We start from the raw sequence: 9,060 nt of genomic DNA on the forward strand, positions 1-9,060 counted from the left end.
CAGAGCCACACCTTGCATGTACCAGAACTTAGAGTTTCTAGGAGCCGCATAAATCACCTAGCCACCATATTGAGTGGATCATTTAGACAACCCGCACATTACAAAGTTAATCAACCTGTCCCAATTCTGATTCCTCTCCATTATTTATGCCAAATTTCTTGGGAATTTCCTGGGTAAATCATTTGTAATGGATTGTCTTTAATACATGCAGAGAAATTCCATTTATTTTTTTCCAAAAATTTCCTATCCCATCTGACTGGAGAAAAGACTGTTTCGCAAGATTTTGGCAACTAACAACAACAAAAATAAATGGCTCAAGCAGGGGGAGCAGAGTGATGAAATTCTCGGGGAATACCAAAAATAGACTTGGGAGACAGCGTGGCACCCCATCAGATTCACTGGAAAACACTCATAAAGGTCAACCAACAGACCTTGAACTATTTATAGGCTTTTCCATTTTTGTCATTAGCTTTCTTTTGTTATTGTTATTTTGTTCTTGCTTTCTGCTGTTGTTGTTATTGCTTTGTTGGTTTTTACTTCCTTTGTTGTTTTATTTGGCTTTGCCTGGTTTTTGCACTTATTAATATATCTGCATGTCTATCTAGATAAGATAGGCAGGATAAATAATTCAGAGATGAAAAGAATGGGACCAATGGTTCTGGGGGGATACAGGAGAAGGGGAGGTGTGAGAAAAGAAGGTGGGGGGACCAACCAACCCAGGGACAAGGGAACAACAAGTGAACTAAAATCAATAGAAGGAAGGTCGTAAGATGCCTAGTAGGGCTCAATCAAGGACAATGTAGCAGCAAGGAATTACTAAACCCAAATGAAGGTTGAACATGATGGTGGGCAAAAGGAAAGTAAAAAGGAAATAGAGGAAAGAACCAAGAGGCAAAAGACATTTATAGAGGCCTAAAAATACAGGCAGAGAGAGAGAGAGAGAGAGAACTGTGTACTAATAACTATATGTTAAGAGCTAAGGTTGCAGATGGATATTGTGCCTTAACTTAAGTACTCCCTTAACAGAAGAACACTTTTCTAACAATCCAGCATTCTGTGATGCTCACCTTCCCAGCAAGATCCCTGAAGACAAAGTGGGTACATAAACAAATGTGGTAAAGAAAGCTGATGGTGCCCGGCTATCAAAAGATATAGCATCTGGGGTCTTAAAGGCTTGAGGATAAACAAGCGACCATCTAGCTCAGAAGCAACAAATCCCACATGGAGGAAGCACACCAGCCTGCGTGATCATGAGGTGTCGAGGGGATCAGGTATCAGGCATCTAAGACCCAAAATAAAACCATACCCAAGGTGAATGGGGGGCATGTGGAGTAGAAATCCAATGCCCATCTGTAGACAATTGGTCATCCCCTCACAGAGGGGTCACAGGGAAGAGATGAGCCAGTCAGGGTGCAGAATAGCACCGATGAAACGCACAACTTTCCTTTAGCTCTTTGGTGCTTCCTTTCCCCCACTATCACGACTTCAATTCTACCTTACAAATTGGATTAGACCAGAAGCATGCTATAGAGAAGAGTCCGAAACACAGGTAATCCAGAATAGATAAACCCTTCAGGGCCAACAAAGACAGTAGAGATACCAGGAGGATTAGGGGAAGGTGAGGAGAGAGAGGGGGAATCAATCACAAGGATCAACATAGAACCCCCTCCCAGGGAGACGAATAATGCAAAAGTGGGTGAGAGGCGATGGAGAATGATGTAAGATATGGAAAAAAATAATCTATAATTTATCAAGGGTTTGCGAGGGAGGGAGGGTGGGGAAGGAAAGGAAAAAACTGAGGAGCTGATACCAAAGCCTCAAGTAGGAAGAAGATGTTTTGAAAATGATGATGGTGACTCAGCCTTCTGGGCTCGCGTGTGTCTTTGGCGGTTGCCTGCCCTTCTCTCTTGGCCAGCCTCCTGCCTGCCCGTGATGCTGGTGCTGCGCTATGGCCCCCGCTGGCACCACCCGCTCTCGGCCTGCGCCCGCAGCAGTGACTCATGCCACCAGTCCTCGCCCTCCTCTGGGAACCCGCTCATGTACCTGGACGTAGGTGCTGATGGGCAGCTGCTCGGCCGCATGGTGCCAGAGCTAAAAGCAGATGTCGTGCCAAAGACCGTAGAAACCTTCAGAGCCCTGTGTACTGGTGAGAGGGGTTTGGGCTACAAAGGTTCAACTTTCCACAGGGTGATTTCCTCCTTCATGTGCCAGGCAGGCGACTTTGCCAACCACAATGGTACAGGTGGAAAGTCCATTTATGGGAGCTGCTTTCCTGATGAGACCTTCACGCTGAAACACGTAGGAGCTGGTGTCCTGTCCATGCCGAATGCTGGCCCAAACACAAATGCCTCCCAGTTCTTTATTTACACAATCAAGACAGGCTGGTTGGATGGCAAACACGTTGTATTCGGCCACTCCAAAGAGGGCATGGATGTTGTGAAGAAAGTAGAATCTTTTGGCTCCAAGAACGGGAAGACATCCAAGAAGATTGCCATCCCAGACTGTGGCCAGCTGAGCTAACCTGCCGCCAGATGTGCCAAGGTGGTAGCAGCCGTGCAGGAGTGTTGACTCACCTGGGTAATGGCTTTGGGGTCTCCGGGAAGAGCCTGAGAGTTAATTGCTAGGCTCAACCACCACCGTGTGCTTGGGGCAGGCCTCTTAGGAACACCAGCCCTCTGCCTCCCCAGTGTCCACCTTCCTTGTGGCCCATTCTTATAGGCCCATGCAGCCAGGAGGGCCCCTCCACCCCTTGGCAAGCAGTGGCTTCGATAGCCTGGCCCAAGTTCAACTATGCTTTCAGCAGTGGTGGCACCAATGGCATAACGGAAGATTTGTGCATTTTCCTTGATCAAAGGAAAAGCCGGTTGCTACACAAGGGCTGAAATAGATGTTTAATTTCATCTTCCTGTTTAGAATAATATAGGTGAAATTAACTAAACATGAAAACTGTGATCCGACACCAAGCCAGGGTGGGACCTGGATTTGGCAGCTTGGCTTTAGAAGCACATGTTCTGGGCTTTGTGAAGTCCCTACAGCCGAGGCCCGCCCTCCCTTCCCTCCCTCTCGGCTGATATGGAACTTCTGTTGTGATTTGTGAGAGGCGCTGTGGTGGTGGAAACGCCCAGTGTGAGCGGTGCTGTCACTGTGAACTCCTGTGCTGGAAGCAGCCTGCACGTGCGCCATGTGTTCTCCAAGTAATAAATGGAGTACACTGAGCCTTGGTGTTAATCAGTCTACTGACTTATAAAAAAAGAAAATGATGATGGCAACATATTACAAATGTGCTTGGCACAATGGATGTGTGAATTGTGATAAGAGTTGTACGAGCCCCCAGTGAAAGTATTTAAAAGATGAAAAGCAAACGGCTCAATGAAAACATGGGCAAAGGACTTGAACAACGAGGATAGTCACATGAGCCACAAGCATATGAAAAGATGCTCAACGTCATTCACCATTGGAGAGATGCAAAAACCAAAATCAAAAGGAGATATCATCTCACTCCCCGCACCCCACCCCCCTAAAATTATTTGGCAACAGTCATGTTGGGAGCCGATAGCCATTAAGACCCTGGCCTAAGACATGTAGCAGAAACTTGGCCGCTTTCTAACAGCAAGGCTTTGTTTCCTGCCCAACTTCGCCCCCACATTCCAAGCTACTGTAGCATGGGCAGTTCCGTTAACTGACTTTGTTGCCAGTAGTCAAAGTACTGAGCACCCATTGAACTGCAGATATACAGGAACATAGTGATAAGCACCCATTGAACTGCAGATATTAGGAACATAGTGATAAGTTCACCCGGGACGTCACCACGGACGTCTTTGAGTGCTGTTGCACACCCTTTGTACCTTACTGGGAACATGTGGCTAATTGGTTGTTGTACAATGTGCGGTTGTTACACAGTGTGCTTCATTGGAATATGTGCCTCCCACTTCCTTCTCTGTTGTGAATATATACCCCGAGTTTTGGCAAAATAAACGGGCTTGATCAGCACTTGTCTTGCCCCATGTCTCTGTGTCTTTCTTCCATCCAGGTTCGTTGCCCCTCCGGGTCACCGTGTGAGGGTGTCGCTGGACGAGACCCCAACACAGTCAAACAAACATTTGGCAAGGATCAGAAAAACAAAGAAACAACAGAAAACCAGAGGCGCTGACAAGAGTGTGGAGGAAGGAGAAGTCCCACCCACTCCTGGTCGGAAGGTGAGCCGTGCAGCCCCTGAAGACAACAGCTCGGTGGTTCCTCGCAAATGGAAGAGCCAGACACCCCAACTCCAGGGTGATTCCCAGAAGAAGAGAAGGCGGGGATGCAAACAGAAACGTGTCCAGCAGTGTCCACTGCGGCACTTTTTGTCACAGTCAAAAAGTAGAGACAACTAAAATGTTCTTAAGCAGAGAAATAAGACGTGATATGTATACTCTCAGCCATAAGCTCTCAGCCGTAAAGAGACAAGAGGTTCTAATAGATGTCACAACAGGGCGAACCCAGAAAGCACCATGCTGAGTGAAATAAGTCAGTCACAAAAGGACAAACGTGGTTCGACCTCATGGATATGAAATAAGCTTATATAGAGAAGCCAAATATTGTTAGTGGTTACCAGGGGTAGCCAGGAGGGAAAGAGAAGGGGGATTTTGTGTGGTGTGTAAGGAGCACTGGGTTTATGTAAGAAGTCTAAGTAAAGCGTTCTACCCTTCTAAAGTGCGTGATGTCTTCCTCTGAATCTTGGGATGAGGTCAAGTCTGAGTTGGCTCCTTCTTGAAACACTGAGGAGGGAGAGCAAAGGCGGAAGGGGGTGGCTGAAGAAAAGGCAGACTAGGCAGCAGAATCTTTTTTTTCTTTTTAAGATGGCTTAAAATCAGAGGTGGAATGATTGGGTAAGCATGGAAGAGTTGCATAACTTAAAGAATGTAATCCCTGCCACTGAATTAACTATACATGCAGAAATTTTTGAGTTATATATTTTCATCTCAATAGTTTTCCTTTTTGAGCTATTTTAAAGTTGTTTCGATTTCTAATATTTTCTGCTTTCTGTTTTTCCAATATTCCATTAAAATTTTTTATCTATTCATTATTTTTAATCTTTTTTTTAGTTTTTCACCTTATTTTAGTTTTTCTTTTTCTTTAAATCATTTTATTAGGGGTTCATACAACTCTTATCATTTATACATTCATGGCCCTCATCATTCTCAAAACATTTACTCTCCACCTAAGCCCCTGACCTCAGGTCCTCATTTTCCCTCCATCCCCTCTTCCCCCTTCTCAATAATTTTTTTAAATGTAGTGGAGAAGAGGTGGACATCAGAAAGATGGCCATGTGAGCATGGAAGCAGAGGTTGGAAGGATACATCTAGAGTCTAACAAACGTCAGGGATACCACAGGTTGCCAGAAATCACCAGAAACTGGAAGAAGCAGGAAGAGCTTTCCACTGGAACCTTCGGAGGAAACCTGGTCCTATTGATAATCTGATTCTGGACTTCTGTCCTCCAGAACTGTGAGCGATTAAATTCTGATATTTAAAATCAACTTAAAAAATTTTTTTTTATTCTGTGGATGAACTATGCCCCCTGTCCTCCTTCAGTCAGCCCCTTCCCTCGTCCTTCGCACACAGAACCCCCTTGGTGCTCGGAGTACGTTCTGCCCTCGATCAGAGCTGACCTCATTCCCAAATTCTCAGAAATTGTGGACTTTACAAGAGTGAGCATGCTACACAATCCCTGGGTCGGGGGGAGATGACTGCAGAAAAGAGGGAAAACTGACGCAGAAAGTGACCTGATACATATGAAAACCTATCCTGAGACTGTGGCTTAGGACCACCACCTAATGGCCTTTTCCCCGCACAGAAAGTACAGAGCTTGAATCTGGCCCAGAGAGCCCATCTCTGTGTCATCCTGAAATGAGAAGTTCACTTGTGACCGGAGTCGCTCAGCCTACGACAGGAGCAAGAGGTGGCCAGGGTGCCAACGGCTGAGAGGAGTTGCTCAGCCAAGCCCCAGAGACCTGAAGAGTCCTGGGGCCCCTCAGATCATGTCAGAGAGCGAGAGAGGAAGTGGGGTGTGCGACTCCTGTGGCTTTGACTGTTTCCTGTGTCAGCAAGGCTGCTGTACAGAAAGAAAGAACTCGCCCCGGGGAAGGGAAATGCCGGTGGGGCCCAGGACGGTGCGCTGAGAGCTCGCCCTTCACTCCACCGCTGTCTCGCCCCGTCGGAGGGAGACCAGAGCCGAGATCTGCCCAGGAGCTGGAATGCTTTCCTGAGTGACGGGTTGAAGCCCGGGACCCGGAGGTAATGGATGAGGAGGATGCTTTTGTGTCTAGGTTTGAAGCCTCTGACTTTGGGCGGGGATGAAGTCGAAGGAGACAGAGACATTGTGTCTGCCAACCTGCCGTAAGCTGAAGGGGGGTCAGAGGCATAGTGTAAGAGTGTCTGCCATTTGGGTAACCAAGAAAGGGTTCAGAGACACTAAGCATAGCACAGGGGTGTAGCTTCTGTCTCTCCTGCACTCCATCCACTAGACTAAACTAGAAGCAAGTCAAAAGACATAAGGTTCAGGCTGCCCCGTGACAGGAGGAAGAATTAAATAGCCTTTGTTGGTTTCCATTCAATCGGGGATGCCCGTAGCAAGAAGCTGCCATTCTAGCAGCCTAGCAGCAGTCCCTTCTCTGGCAGCTCAGGATTAGGAAGGCCGGCAAGTTCTCCGTCACCTCTGTTGTACGCACGGCCGGGAAGCAGCAGCAGAGCCTTGGGAAGGCAGGTGAGATGCAGCCACGCTAGGCTTTTGTCTCTGTGGACTGCTCCTTCCATGTTCCGGTAAGACCCAGTCCCGACAGAAGCAGCAGCCAGAGACCCTTCCAGCACCAGGGATAGCTGAAAACTTGGCTAATAAAAGCCCAGGGACCTTTCTTTGACCCCCACAAACCCAGTTCCATTTTCTTCTACCGCCCCGCCTTGTCAATCAGCCATCCCACATGGCTTCTTGTTTCTAAACAAGTCACAACGGTTGCGTTACTGAAAGCAGGGTATGGCGCCACTCTCGTGTGCCACACCGGATGTGGGTGCCTGGGGACCCAGGAACATTGCCCTAAGGAGCCATTTTACTGCAACTCCGCTCTTGAGCAAGAGGCTCTGACATCCACCCCTCTCCCATCTGCTTCTGTGCACCCAGTGCAGGTGGAGATCTCAGACTCTTCTCAATTCCCACCACCCCCGTCCCAACGCCACCCCTGCTAGCTCATGGGAGGATTGTGAAAGAGAAGGGGATTTGCTTCTACTACAAAGTCTGAGGGGAACCTGGGGCCAAAGGGGGGATTCAGCCAGGATTCACCCCAATTGTCACCCTTATCTGTCCTTTTAAGCTGGCCTAATTGAAACTGGACTGTGGCCAGAACACAGAGAACCCTTTTGGCTTTGCAGGCTAGACAAGCCAGAGAAGTCAATTTTATCTCAAGGTGAGGCTAGCCTGCCCTCAATCAAAGAGAGAGAGAGAGAGGGTGGGGAGAATTCAAGGAGTATTCTCAGTCCTGGGAAAGTGTGAGGTGAGCTTGGGGTCTTTACCTTTCGCCACTGAGTCTTCAAGAATGCCCATGTTCAGCTTGGCAGGGGTAACGATGATCTCATTTTCATTACCCTCAAAGGCTAATAGTTATTGTGTGCTATATGCCGGGTGTTTCGTGCGCATTTTTTTTTCGTGTACACCCCAACCCCCACTAGGTAGCTATTAGCTTCATTTGATAAGTAAGGGAGTTGAGGTTTAGGGGTGTACAGCAGCTTATCAAAAAACAAAGAAAAACACAGGTAGAAGAAGACAGAACCAGGATATGAATCCAGCTGCATCCCATTGCTTCAGTCTGATACCAGGATGAGGGAATGCTCTCACGCACCACCTGTGGCAGAATGTCCACAGTGCTGTGGCGTAGCAATGCCCCTAGTACAACTCTGGACAGGGGCAACATGCAAATACTCCTGAATCTCCTTCACTCTTTAGAATAGATGGGCCTCTCCAATATTTGACTACGTATTTCAATTAAAAAAATAAATGGTGGGTGAAAAACCAAGAGACACTCACGGAGTAGGGGTGAGGAGAGAAGTCTGAAGTAAAGGGACAGCCATTCAGAGATGATACCTAGAGACCTGATCCCAGTTCTGCTTGGGGTCAGGTCTGCCTGAGACCAGTGTACCCCTCAGACTCTGGAGGGCCAGCCATATGAGAGCACCTTGAGCTCTAAGACCACCTAAGACCCCTTGGAAGCAGGGACGATGCCCCACTCCTCATGCTGGGCAACGAAGCAGCACCATCAGAGAGAGCAAACGCCCTGCAGAGAATGCCAGGGCACCCACGTGTGAGAAAGGGGCAGAGAAGCAGGTACCTACTGACTCTGGTTGGCCTATCAAGGAACATGAGCACTCCCATCTGGAGACTACATGGTGGCAGCTGAAGCTGAGAGTCCCTTCCTGTCCTGGCCAGGGATGATGCAGGAAGACGGGGAGAACCCTCCAATGGTTGCGGAGGTCCCCTGTCCTTCACAGTCATGGGCTCACTGACTCCAGCCATCACTGGCGGGAGGACAGAATTCTCAGGGCTCAGGAGCCAGCTCACCCAAGTCCACCCCAAGTCACCAGAGGCATCGGGCGCACTAGGAAAGGAGCTCCTTTGTAGCCAGTAGGCGGAGAGAGAGAGCGGGACAGAGAGGGAAAGGCAGAGAGAGGGAGGAGCTCAGGGTTGAGCGCTGTGAATGGTGGAAGGTGAGCCCATGCAAAGAGCCCCCACGTGTGGCCTCTCTCACCATTGAGTTGGGGTCCCTGGATACTGGGCTACCGGCTATTGTTATTTGGGTTTTTTAATTTGTTTGCTTATCAGACCTTCATAAAGGTAGTCTTTGTGCCTGGGCCCAAGAAGATTTGTGGGCTAAGGAAAAGAGTTTTAGGAGCAGCCTTGGCTCTGACAGGGAAGGGTTCTAGAGAAAAAACAAACAAACCAGAAACCTCAGTTGGGAGTGGTTTTGAGCCAGCAGCACTGGACATGTGGTTGGCACTCGGCCAATACTGATCTGATCTGGTGTTGAGAGTCAGA

The 9,060-nt window shown here is 48.2% G+C and overlaps 1 pseudogene; it reads left to right on the forward strand.

The window, feature by feature from the left end:
- Positions 1-1,932: 1,932 nt before the first annotated feature.
- On the forward strand, positions 1,933-2,520 carry LOC142439829 (peptidyl-prolyl cis-trans isomerase F, mitochondrial pseudogene; annotated as a pseudogene).
- Positions 2,521-9,060: the final 6,540 nt, after the last annotated feature.

The sequence above is a fragment of the Tenrec ecaudatus genome, chromosome 1 (genome assembly GCF_050624435.1).
Source record: "Tenrec ecaudatus isolate mTenEca1 chromosome 1, mTenEca1.hap1, whole genome shotgun sequence".
NCBI classification, from domain to species: Eukaryota; Metazoa; Chordata; class Mammalia; order Afrosoricida; family Tenrecidae; genus Tenrec; species Tenrec ecaudatus.